This window comes from Rhipicephalus microplus, chromosome 6 (assembly GCF_043290135.1).
Source record: "Rhipicephalus microplus isolate Deutch F79 chromosome 6, USDA_Rmic, whole genome shotgun sequence".
Classification (NCBI taxonomy): domain Eukaryota; kingdom Metazoa; phylum Arthropoda; class Arachnida; order Ixodida; family Ixodidae; genus Rhipicephalus; species Rhipicephalus microplus.
Window position 1 is genome coordinate 2,997,050 of NC_134705.1, and position 13,781 is coordinate 3,010,830.

Genomic DNA, 13,781 nt, shown 5'->3' on the forward strand with positions numbered 1-13,781 from the left:
TGAAGACAGCTTGCTTAGGGGACATGCGCGTTGATATAAATTATAATAAAAATAATGCAAGGGAGTTTAATAATGATGCCAGGTAGTTGGCAGACAGCCAATACGGACAGAAATGTTCGAACAGCACAGCATCCACAGCTCGTGTGCACCGCTCGCGCTTCGCACTAAGAAGTTGTCCTACTGGTCATCGCTTTGCGAATTCACCCATACAATAATAATAATAATAGTATTATTCGTAATAATACTTATTATATTAATTAATAATACTATTTTTAATATAATAATAGTAATATTATTATTATTATTATCAATAACTGTTGAGGCTTATAGTTTGAAAAGCACCATATGATGAGAGACGCCATTGGGTATCTTTCCTACCGCCTCATCTTCTTTAACGTGGACTTATATCTACACGGGCCTCAAATATTTCTTTATCCTTTGAAAATGCGGCCGCCGTGACCGCAATTTGATACTACGAAACTTTGTGTCCCGAATCGAACACCAAACCCCAAGACTACCGTTCTGCGTTCCGCGTGTCAGCACACCTTGATTTCAGCTGTCGAAAAAAGAAATAGAGTTCTTAGATCTGACAGAGAGGGTGTTTTCATAGATATGATGTTTTAGCGTGTCCTGTAAACTTGTACGAATGTTTAGGGCTGAAGCTCTTCTTGCTTAGGCAAGTCCTTGGGCGCGCCGTTGCCCAAGATTCTCGAGGCGAGCACGAGCGCTTTTGGCACGCTTCCGTTCTCATCGCCAGGAGCTCAGTGAGGGCACATTTCCACACGCAGATACTCCTCATGAACACCTTGTAAGCGAAGGCAGCGGTGCGGAAATCTCGCACCATGAGTGAATACGTGGGCCCACCGCCAAGACCCCATGGGGAAAGCTTGCGAGACCGAAAAAAGCCAGCAGCGTCGGCAAGAATTGCAAGTGAGCACCAGCATTGATCTGGAGGTGACTGTAGCGGTGAGGGCTCGCGCAGCCGAAACTAAGCCGGCTCGTTAACAAGTGGATGCTGAAGTGAGAGCCTGTGAAGCAGGGGTGGCCAGAAATATCTTGTAAGAGACACCCAGATTTTTGCGGCCGCAGGAAGAAGCGGTCAAAAGCCCAAAGTAGTCGCTACCTGAGCTTGGTGGCACGGACGTGTGCTTGAAGCGCGACATTATCGATCACTCATTTGGCCACAGCTGTAAGGCATGCAACTGCTTGTGATTGGACAATCTCACTAGCAACGATTCCATGCGCAACGACTAGTCCCGTGCAAACACTACCTCTCATACAACATTCTCTTGCTATGTACTTCGCTAACCACAGAGTTGTAATATTTAAAGAAAAACGCCTTTTATTTGTTTGTAATCACTAATCTTATCATTTTATGTTATTTCATTAGTATTGAATTGATTACATATTGAGTGTAAATAAGGGTGTATAATTGCATTGACATGTATATAATAAATATCGCGTATATAGGTGCATATACGAACATCCCAGTAAGAACAGACCAGCTATGTACCAGTTACATCGTGATCAAGAAGATGAACAGAAAAACGAGATACGTAGACTGAATGAAGCGAGCTGTTCGCATGGCTAGAGCTGCTTGCCTCCCACGTTAGGATATCTATATGTACATATTCCTTCAAATAGGTGTCTTTCACGTTGCATATTTGGTGGAGCGGTGCAACCCTCGTCCTCGCCGCGAAACTACGCAGTGAACGTTCACTCGCAGCCTTCGACATGGCCTTTCAGAACTCGACTACACCTGCTCCTGTCGTCACCCGTTCTGCCCTGCTTTACCGGCCACAGCAATTTTTGTCACTCTTTCCGTCTTGAAAGATACTGGCGAGCTCTCAGGTTTCGAAGGTTGCGAAGTCGACCCAATGATTGTGCCTGTACGAGCAGTTTGCGCAGTCTATCTTCTGTCGTCCTTGTCTCTCTCTTGTCTGAATCGCGATGCCACTGGTTTGAAGCAATATTTGTACTTTCACACGTATCATTCATGTTTTAAAAGCCCCAATCCTGTACACATGCACCAGCATTCGGTGCGGCCTGGTTCGTATTTTTTATTTATTTTCATTTTATTTATTCAATACTGCCAGCCACACTTTGGCAGCCAGGGCAGGAGTGGTACAGTGCAGAGTTTGAATACAAAGTTTGCACACGACCAGTAACACGGTCCGCGGTACACAGGGAAGCTATAATGCAGTAAGCTTTCAGATTGTCACGACACACACACAAGCGCACGCAATCAGTAGCACGACCCACGATTCGCAAAGCAGTAGTAATTCTCTTTACAAATAGCTACGTGAATATACAACAAAACCGGCAATGCCAGTCTAATGCAAAACACACAAAGTTCACTACGCGCATAGACCAGGAAGCGCGAAAACAAAAAGAAAAAGCATCGATTGATTGATCGATTGATTGATTGATTGATTGATTGATTGATTGATTGATATGTGGGGTTTAACGTCCCAAAACCACCATATGATTATGAGAGACGCCGTAGTGGAGGGCTCCAGAAATTTCGACCACCTGGGGTTCTTTAACGTGCACCCAAATCTGAGCACACGAAAAAACAAAAAGCAGTGTGCGTTAGTGGCATGGTAGCAAGATAACGCGTGAAATACGTTAGTTCAATAGAACAGGGAAACAAGACCAGCACTTCCAATCATACACAATTTTGAATGGCCGTTGAAAAAGCGTTTTGATTAGTCAAGTTAGTAACATCGCGTGGCAGAGTGTTCCACTCTGCTATCGTTCTCGGGAAAAAGGATAGACGGTGAGCGTTTGTTCTCGTGAAAGGCATTAGGATTGTTTTGTTGTGCTTGTACCGGGTGGAGCGTGACATGTTGAATTCGAGATAAGCATTGAAGTCAAACTTTGAATAATCATTAACTATGCTATGTAATATTTTAAGACGATGTAGTTTACGGCGGGGCCCTAGTGTTGGTAGGTCAGAACGCCTGCGCAGTTCTGTCACGGATACTCGCCTGCTGTATGCGTTGTGAATAAATCGCACCGCTTTCTTTTGTACCCGTTCGAGCATCGCTGAATCCGTCTTTGAGTGTGGGTCCCAAACAACGTCTGCATATTTAAGCAAGGAGCAGACCAGCGTAGTGTACGCAACGGTCTTCGTTTTGCTTGTACAGTGCTGAAGTCAAAGACTTAGAAGCCAAAGTCTGCGCAGTGCTGATGATGTAATGTTTTGTATGTGTTTGTTCCAGGTGACGTTTGATGTCATGGTTACGCCCAAATATTTGAACTCATTAACAACAATAACATTGTTATTTGATAACTATATGGAAACGGACCTTTTTTGCCCGTTATAGTCATTTGGCGGCACTTGGTTGTGTTCAGGCTCATGTTCCAATCGGCACATCAATTACTAAGAGCTGTTAAATATTTGTTGAGAATTTTCTGGTAATTTACCGATTCAGTAGGGAGATAAACCACGCAGTCATCGGCAAAGAAACGGAAACGCACCGGACAGTCGAATTGTAAATCGTTTAAATAGGTAATGAAAAGCAATGGACCTAAGACAGACCTGTGGGACTCCAGAAACAACTGATGACAAGTGAGAGACAGAGTCATCTATTTGAACGTACTGATACCGGCTTGATAAGTAGGAGTCCAACCACTGAGTTATTTTCTCATTTTTGACCAAGTTTCAAATGTTTATTATTAGGTTGCTATGGGGTACTCGATCGAAAGCTTTTTCGAAATCCAAGAATATAGCGTCAATTTGCCCCCCCCCTCACCTTATCTAAAACTGTTGAGATGTCGTTATTCGTGTGTATTATTGTGTAACCGTGGAAAATCCACGCCGAAAACCATATTGAATGCTTGTAAAAAACATGTTGCTCTAGAGATACGTTATTAGGTGCTTAAATATGAAGTGCTCCAAAATTTTACCGGCTGTACAAAAAAGGGATATGGGGTGGTAGTTTTTACAGAGAGTTTATCACCGGATTTATGCACAGGGGTAACTTTTGAAGTTTTCCTATCGTCTGGAACCACACCACTTAGTAGACTTTCGTTAAATATAATGTAAAGGTATTTCGAGCGCCACTCCACATACCGGTATAGGAATGCGTTTGGTATTCTGTCGAGACCTGCGGAATTTTCTGGGTCAAGGTTGAGCAAAGCCGAAAATATTCCCGGCTCGGTACTAGCCAGGAATATTGAAATTAGTGCAGCACTGGGTTGCACGTACAAATACAGACGAGAAAATGGTATTAAAAGCCCTTGCTGTTGAGCTGGCATCCAGCACCTCCCTGTTGTTTATTTTAATTTTGCCAACTGGGCAATTTACTTGCACTAATTCATAAAATAGGTCATTTGTTGAATTTCGCACTGTGTTGTACCGTGGAGTCTAGCTTTTTTCTGGGTTAGAGGTGTTGCTATAACTTTTTTTATTTCAAAACTTGATTTTGAGTCGTTTATCGTCATGGACAAGCTTGTAGCTTTGATCAAATCAACATCTTTCAGTGAAAGTCCCAATAGGTTAGTCTCTGCAATAGGCCAGCATAATAAAAAAGGAAGTATCTTTGATGGTATGAATCGTCCTTGGAAGTGGGATCACCTGAAACGACACAATGTTTTGAGTTTTGAGGCTTCCATGCACCTAATATTGATGACAGCGCAAGGATAACAGTTCACATTGCGCAGATTATACATATATATTGTCACGAGGTCGTGACGTGGCTAAAGGTAGGAGACTGGATGGTCAAACCAAACTGTTTATTTGGCAGAATCTGTACCCGGTAAGCGGAAAGTCGGGTTAGAGTAGCACACTTGCACTGATAGCGGCGTACGCAGCATTGGCCGTCGATCAAATGACAAGTGGTGAAGCATGTCGGCATTTATAAACTCACCATTGAACATTCTAGCGTAATCGCTAGTGGCGTCGTATTTATTTTTTTATCATAGTACTCACAGCCCCCAAGGGCATCAAAGTGGGGGAAAATAATACAAAATTTTAACACTGAATACAGATTCTCACACCTCTACAACCCAATAACGCAATACATTGTCAACTATACATAGCGGTACGTGGGAGTAGACAATACAAAGCAGCTTCACAGTACTCTCTCGTCTCTACAAATCCTCGCGTGTACACTACTCTACACCCCGAAGCAATCTTGAAAATACTTTGTGTGAAATAACCTCTGCCAATTCAGAAGGCAACCTATTTCACCGCGCTATCGTTTTGATTAATTGATATGTGAGGTTTAACGTTTCCAAACCACCATATGATTATGAGAGATGCCGTAGTGAAGGGCTCCGGAAATTTCGACAACCTGGGGTTTTTAACGTGCCGGGCTATCGTCCTGGAAAAAAATGACATTTTAAATACGTATATTCCTGAATAATCTGAAATACTTACGAAGTGGGAAAAGTCTCAACAAAACTATCTACTGCAGTCATGAAGCCTCTAGAACACTCTAGGCGCGGTTTGCGCTGAGAATCGCGTACAGCGTGAGGGGGTGATGAGAAAATTGAAGGAAAAAAACGTGGCATTGCCGTTCTCTGAAAAAGACGTCGTTCCGATGCTTTAACATAGAATGAAGGTGAAATATTATTCTAAGAAAATACAAATAATAAAGTACAATACAGCAATAATAACAAGAACAACAAAAATATACTCTTTCAGTTAACTAACGCTCAAGAAATGGCTTGAGGCACGCGACATGGACGACTTCAGGTCACAATCGGCGCCGTCGCGAGTTCACTGTCGTTGCGTAATACCGTCGGGGACAACCTTGTTGTCAAGGGAGCCGAGACGCCGTACTACCCTGTATGGTCCAAAGTATCGTCGAAGAAGGTTTTCACTAAGTCCACGTCCATACCCAAACACGTTCACCGGGCTGGTATTACACGAGGCATTGCCGAAGGTTGTGATGGCGGTGGTTGGTCGAATGCTGATTCGTGATGTGCAGGTGGGCGAGTTGACGAGCTTCTTCAGTGCGCTGAAGATACAGGGCGACGTGGAGGTTCTCTTCGTCAGCGACGTTGGGCAGCATTGTGTTGATCTTCGTTGCCGGGTTCCTTTCATGGACCAACTTGTACGGTTGCACCTGCGTCGTCTTTTGCACAGCTGTGTTATATGCAAAGGTCATGTACGAAGGGTGGCGTCCCACATTTTGTGATTTACATCGACGTACATGGCCAGCATGACGGCAATTGTCATGCGCAGCCGGTTGGTGAGACCGTTTGTGTGTTGTTGGTAGGTGGTGGGGCGGCGGCGGTGGCTTGTCTGGGTATGTCTCAAGATCGCGTGCGTCAAACCAGCAGTAAAGACCCTACCTCTATCGCGGATGACAACCATTGGGGCACCATGACCAAGGACGATGTTTTCAACGAAGAGCTTGGCTACCTTTTCGGCGCTGCCTCTAAGTAGGGCCTTTGTTTCGGCGTTGCGGGTGAGGTAGTCAGTAGCTACGACGATCAGCTTGTTTTCCAAATATGACGTTGGAAACGGCCCGAATAAGTTCACTAGAACGGTCGGTGAGGTGGCTTGATCAGCTGAAGAAAGCCTGCTGGCCTTGTCGGCGGTGTCTCGCATCGCTGACAGTCTCGGCATGTCCTCACGTAACGAGCGACGTCGGTGGTAAGGCATGGCCAGAAGTACCTTTCTTGTGTCCTCGCGAGCATGCAAGAGCTGGCGAACAAAAACAGTTCATTATTAGAAATATGAGGATGTAGCCAGGATTCGGTAAGAAACACATTAGAATCGGCGTCTTAAAAAATTTATCCTGCTTTGAGGCTAGACTTCGTATGGTGGTTAACGATAGTGGCGATCTAGTGAGGTGATGGCCCTGAATTCACCTCTTTAGCTGTTTATTCTACTTTACCGCAGTTTGCGCGACAATATCATTGACGTTAGTGGATGAAAGCTTATGAAAAGATAAGTTGTATGGTTTCTGTTGAGCCTTGACAGATTAAATCAGGTTTCTTTCTGCTAGCCGAGTGGCAAAAGAGAAGTCTTCGAAATTGAAGCCTTTAAGCTTACGCACCGAGCTCTTGTTTGTCCTTAAATAATGTGTATTTGGCTATGAGATGCCTGTGCTCATCAACATTATATTTCACATACCGATGCATACGTTGGAACTGCGCACCAGTTGTTTTTATTCCCACAAACTTTTATTACTTTAAGCTCCGATGCTCCCCAGTTCTTTGCAGAGTCGTCCTCAATGCGAAAGAAAACTAAGTTTCACCGTCGTAGCCAGTTTTCTGCATTCTCACACCTGAATTTATCTGTTACGAGCTGATTAGAGACGCCCTGTAGTATATCTGCTTCAGTAGCACAATCGGCCATGCACTCTGAGGGGGCGTCACCCTTGCGTTAATGTGTTTGATTTTACGCTGAGCTATGGTTAGTTCATCTTTCGTACCCTTTATGCCAGCATGCAGCCCCGCGTTACCCTGTTAAAGCTCCGTACCTTTTACTAGTGCAGCAGCCTCCCCGGTTTTCGCGTTTGTTAGTTTAGCAACGAGTGTTGCGTGTGCTTCTTCTAGTTTAGCAATTGATCTGTGACACTTCCAAGCGTTTCCACATCTGCCGTAGTCATCAAACCGGGGTTGGACTCAATACCACCAGAAAGCATAAGCAACAATGCCTGCGATAAACAGCACGCATGAGAAGCAATACCATTCCATCGCCTATGTTCTACAGGGCACGACACATTTAGCAAAATGTAACTGCTGGTTCTCATACACGGAGCATTAGATAGGTAACTAACCTGCAAAAACAGCTTGTGTGAGTTCGTCATCACAGATACGGTGCCGTGCCCGAAGCTGTCGTGGACTGGATGACATTTATATTATCCGCCACCGGTAATGCTGAACGTAGCCATGGCTTGTTGCCAGACTGTGTACTTGGCTTCATCCAACGTCGCTGCAGGTAGCGTAGAAACTGGCCAGAAACCAAACAGAAAACTTAATCCGGTGGGCATGATCCCATAATTACAGAGCAAAGTGTAATAAAAGAAAGGGCAGTCTGAAAAAAATGGCAGCATATCTACGGAGTGAATGATGGAGAGTGGGGCGAAGCATTCGCCCGTCTATTCGTTCTTGCTTTTGTACGTCCATGCGTCCCTCTGTGTGACCATCCATGCGTCCATCCGCCCATCCATGCGTGCGTCTGTTCATGCGTCCGTCCCTGCATTCGTCCATGCATCCGCCCCTGCGTCCGTTCATGCGTCCATCCATGCATTTGGGCACACTGCGTCGAGTAGCCTTGACGCAGTGTGTCCCTTCGTCGATCTATTCAACATTCGAAGTACCACCATCTCGCATCTTTTCATCATATATTCCCCAGATAGAAGCACCACCATCCAGCGTACATTCTAAGCACTAAACAAGAGGTGGCACACGCACACTTTCTTACGGCTTGCGCTTCGGGTCTATTTCCCACCTTTAACCACCTCGAGTTCATGGTATACACTAGCTCACTGTATTCATGGCACTGCGGCCCTACACTCACTAAATCTTTCTAAAACCAAGGAAGTTACGCCTAGCGAGTATAACCTAGCAACCTTTTTCAGTCAGATAGTGCTCAATGTACATGTCCATGGCTGCTAATGCGAAATGAGAGACTGGAGAATTCGGCTTTTACTTTCTTACGGCTTGCGCTTTTTCGTATCTACTTCCCACCTTTAACCACCTCGAGTTCATGGTATATACAAGTTCATTGAATTCATGGCACTACGGCTCAACGCTCGCTACACCTTTCTAAAACTAAGGAGGTTACACCCAGCGAGTATAACGTAGCAACCCTTTCTTGTCAGATAGTGCTCAAAGTACATGCCAATGGCTGCTAATGGGGATCGCAGCGTGCGCGTTGACTAAAAGCCGAATGCTCCTGTCTCTCATTCCTCATTAGCAGCCATTGGCATGTATATTGAGCACTATTTTTTATTGTTAAACAACGCACAGAAGAAATCTCTCACTGGCACCACCTTGGAGGTCAAAATGTCATACCTGTTACATACTACAACGGCTACGAGGTAGGAACGAGTGTTGCTATAAAAAGTTTCGCCCCTAAAAACAGCTTTTGTGACACTCTAAAGTGGCAATCTTCCCACAAACGTCCGTGTTACTCATACCAATCGTCCGTACCCCCCCCCCCCCCAAAAAAAAAAGTCACAGTTTTGCCCCAAAGGCGAAGCAATGAATGCGATAGCGACGAATCGGAATGTCACGCGAGGAATGACAAGCAGATAGAAGCGTGTCGCACGTTGCTCAGGCGAATAAGTGTCTCAATTGTTACTTCTCTATGCTTGAAAGCCTCACCCTTTTCGCAAATGAACACTCTGCAGCGAGTGCAGTGGCCTTTGTGCGCCCGGTACGGGCGTAGCCAGAAATTTTTACCGAGGAGGGGGGGGGGATGAAACGAACCTGTTAGGGATGGCGGAGATACCGGCCTTAGCTTCACAGCATCACGCCACAGATACCGGCATCTGTGACGTGACCATCGGTGGTAGTTTGAGCAGATTGTGTAGACGTAATATACTAAAGTCATAAGACTTCACCCTCCCTATGCGTATGCTTGTGAAAATAGTAAATAAAGGTAAAGTAATTGCAGTAAAATAGAGTAAACGACAAGTACGCAGACCATTCAGAGCAACGGCCTCTCGTCATACCGTCTATTGGACTAGTCTTCGCAAGCGCATCAATACGACTACCCGCTCGATCAAAGAAGACGTCGTTCATCGTTAAACTTTGTTATGCCTTCTTGCATAATACTCGTCGGGGCGAATTGCGCTTCACCAGTCAAGGTGGCTCCGCTTACAACGTGGTATGCGATGTGTACACAGCATGTTTTTGTGCATTCATAATTACCTTTGAGATTTGCTTGCATTGTTCAGCGAAATTCGTACTGCCGATGTTTGGGACTGCAAGCCTACGGGAATGATTTTTTTATGTTTTTTTTATCACTGCATCAAGGCTACATGTCAGGTAGTCTTGATGCAGTGGTAGCGTTTAGTCTACAATTTCAACATTTTTTTTTCACTTTACAGCAGACATTCAAGCATGCTTCCTATACGAAGCAAGCAATTTTTTTTATAATTTATGCTGCACGTTGGCAACGCAATATCGGACGTGTTATTTTTCGGGCATACTTTCTAGTAACTATGGCTGACATTACAGTTGCAGTGTTACTTTTGATAGCAGTGAAGTACTCCAATTGTAGAGGTTTTATCGTGCAATCTGCATGGAGAAGGTATTCATTGTTGAGAAATTTGGACTTGGTCTCAATCAAAAATGCACTTCAGACCAGACATCACCCAGCTACATAATAATAGCTTGTTTTTGCGTATATGCGCAAAAAAACGTAAATAGGCGCAAAAACGCGTAATTTTCTCGGTTTTGTTTTTGTAGATTTCGTTGCTCTGTTCCCTGAAACTATTGCGTTGCGGTAAGATAATTTCTGTTGTTTGCAAGCATGCAGCCGTCATGTCCTTTTACGTGAACAAACTCAGATTGGTACAGAATTCTTAACCACGCAGCATAGATATGCCGCGTATACACTGCTCTAAGTAGTACGTGCATTCATATTTGCAGCCACATGCTGGCACGAACAGGAGCGGCCGCATATCACACAAAATCTCGAGTCGTGTGATCTTCTCACTACTGATGATGGAATGAACTCTGGTCTTCTTGAGAGCATAGTGCACCATAACCAATTTCTCAGAACGGGTGAACTCTGACGAGAAGTGGAAATACATCCAACAAGAGTTTACTTACGCTGTACTGTGCGCCATCCGTGCCTGTCGGTTGACTGTAAGGGGCAAACTGATGCGAGCCGCTGGAACATCACTGCTAGCATTAATTCTTTCCCGTTAATTCACGTTAGTGGTATGACATCACAACGCAACAAAAACTGTGAGCTTTGTGTAGGAGGCCCCATAAAAAACGTGAGATGTTTCGCGCAAAGAGTATATTGTACTGGACAACTTGATAAGACATATGCTTGGGCTGGTTGGTGATTGAGAATCAACATATTTGCACAGCGCAAGACTATGAGTAGTTAAGACCTAACTTAAAAAAAGAGACAAGGACAGAATGAGCGCTGACTTCAATTGAAATTTTATTCGCTAAAACACTGGAAATATATACTCGTGACAAAACACCACGGCGCAATCCAAGTCACCGCTCAAGACCAAGTCAAAACTATAGAGGGTAATGAAATGCAAATGCTGGGTGATAGATGTATCAGCATGCCTTCGCTTGCTCTGACTAAAAAAGAAATCAAGTGTCTGGCTTTGACACAATAGATCATGAATTTGTGCTTAGCTGTAGCGTTGTAACCATATAATAAGATGATGATTGTCTTGCTGTGATGCAGTAAGTTGCGCGATTGCAGTGATGTTCTGTCACGAGTATATATTTCCAGCGTTTTCGCTAATATAATTTCAGTTGAAGTCAGCGCTCTTTCTGTCCTTGTCTCTTCTTCTGTAGTTACGTCGTAACTACTCGTAGACTTGCATTGTGCAAATATGTTGATACTGGACAAGCATGACATTATAGGCACCTGGAGGAAAGCAGAGGAAAGGTATACCCACGAATCATCCCGCCAGAGCAGAAACGAGTGCTAGTGTTTAAGGCAGAACTCTACCAGCCGACATGTATCGTCGCTAAAGTTCTCGTTTCTCGCATTTAGTGTCAATTCCCGAACATTGCTGAGTGCGTTGCTTGCTAGCAATGCGAAGTAACTCCCTTGAAATACGGTGCCTACACGAAGATGTGGGTAGTTCATGTTCTGTGTCAGTCAGCGCCCTTCTGCGACAATCGATGGCCGCGCCGAAACCCCGTAATATAACGCTTGATGATAATTTCTCAAAAGGCTTGCCTCAGTGTACATACGACAAGTGGCGAAAAGCCCACAGAAGCTGAAAAAGCTGTTTGAAGCTGTATTTCCGCACTGCCTGAAAACGACCCATGTGCTGAAATAACTCGTGAACACCAATCGGAGAGCATGATGCGTGCACGGAAACTGCGATTACTGACAACACCATTGGTATTTACATGTTTAACGGGCAAAAAATACAGGAGTTGCAGGATAACGAGTCTAGCTGACGTTCGGTAATGACGCCATAAAAACCAGACGCTAACTACATCTTTCCCTCAGTTAGTAAGCGCTAACCTAAAGGGGCCCTGAAACACTTTGTTGAAAAAAACCAGGAAATTAATAACTGGAAGAGCGTAATGACACACAAGTTAAACGCCGCAAGAATTTTAAGAATCCGTCCAGTACGAGGGGAGTTACAAAGATTTGTCACACTCTGCAATTGCATTTTCTTTTCTCTTGTCCCGACGAAAACGCTAGAAGCTAATCAGGGAGGGATGGGAGGGGCATACAAAAATTTCACGCGCACCTCATGACCTTGAGCACTTTTTTTTTGTTTTTTTTTCTTCGATTACTCGATTTTTCAGTGCGATCGCGTGCGCACGCATGGACATGTGACGGCCTTTGCGGAGATCTTTGTAACAATCAAGCATGCCATGCTCAAATCAGGCAATGGCTGATAGATAGGTAATCTAAGTGTGATTTTTGAGCGTCTTCCGTCAACTGTCAGAGAAAAAATATATATTTTTTGCTGAATATGATCATTTAATGTAAATTCCATGCCCTAAGCTGCGCTAAAACGTTTGGCTTGCGTGTTCTCGGGAGCCTCTACTACCTATCGGCATCGTTTTCTGACCATGCTCAAAAAGTGTTGCAGGGCCCCTTTAAGTTCCAAACGCTCTAGCTAGAAATTTTTATCTGGCTGGTGTATTCCAAATATCAGGAGAAAGTTCTCTGTAAGTCAGTCAATCAAGAACTTTAATCAAATATCCTGAAGAGTTTAGGCCACCGGGGTGTCTACGAAGGACATCCCAGCCGCCGCTACTGCAGGTGACACTCGAGTTGGGGGAACGTGGTGGCGTTTCACCTGTTCTTGGACACTCCGGAAGGCCTTTTGTTGGTTGTGAATGCCTCCTACAAGTTGGACTCACTGGTGAGAGGTGCTCGAGGTAACGTGGAACATTGCCAGAGCATGTGTACGAGTGAACAGCACACTTCTGAGCAGTCTGGGTATTGTGAATTTATGTCCGAGTTATAACGGCTGAGTCGATCCCGGGATGGGTACGACCTCGTTTGTAACATGCGAAAGGCTACCTCGTGCGCACGTTCGAGCTTTGCATGTTGTAAAAGGTATTGCTCCCGTCGTTTCGGTAGCAGGAGGTAATTCACTTCCGTGCTTTTTGAAAATGAAAATCCAGCCAAGGAGACTCGCACTCTTTCCGGCACTTTGGTCCTCTTCCTGTTCACTCGTTAGAAGAACGCACTCAAAAATTTCAGAAGCCATAGCAAGTGTGACTATACCACTGCTTTACACTCATGTCAATCGTGGTGTCAATTGAAAAAGGCAATAAACATTATTTGGTATGTACTGTCTCTTTTCTCTGTGAAACGTTGCTTCAAAAGGGTTTGTTTCATATTTTGTAACAATTATGGTTTCTATATCTATTTCTTTTGATTTTATATGGTAAATGTGCACAAATGTCTTTTTCATTTTGTGCATTTTTGTATGTTATGTCGCTAGTTCCAGAAATCGTTTGGTCAGGCCTTTTATTCATGTCAATGTAAAGAAACGAACACAGAAAGCGAATTCACCATCATCAGCCTGACTACGTCTTCTGCAGAGCAAAGGCCTCTTCCATGTTCCACCAGTCAACTCGGTCCTGTGCTTGCTGCTGCCAATTTATACCCGCAAACTTCTCAATCTCACCTG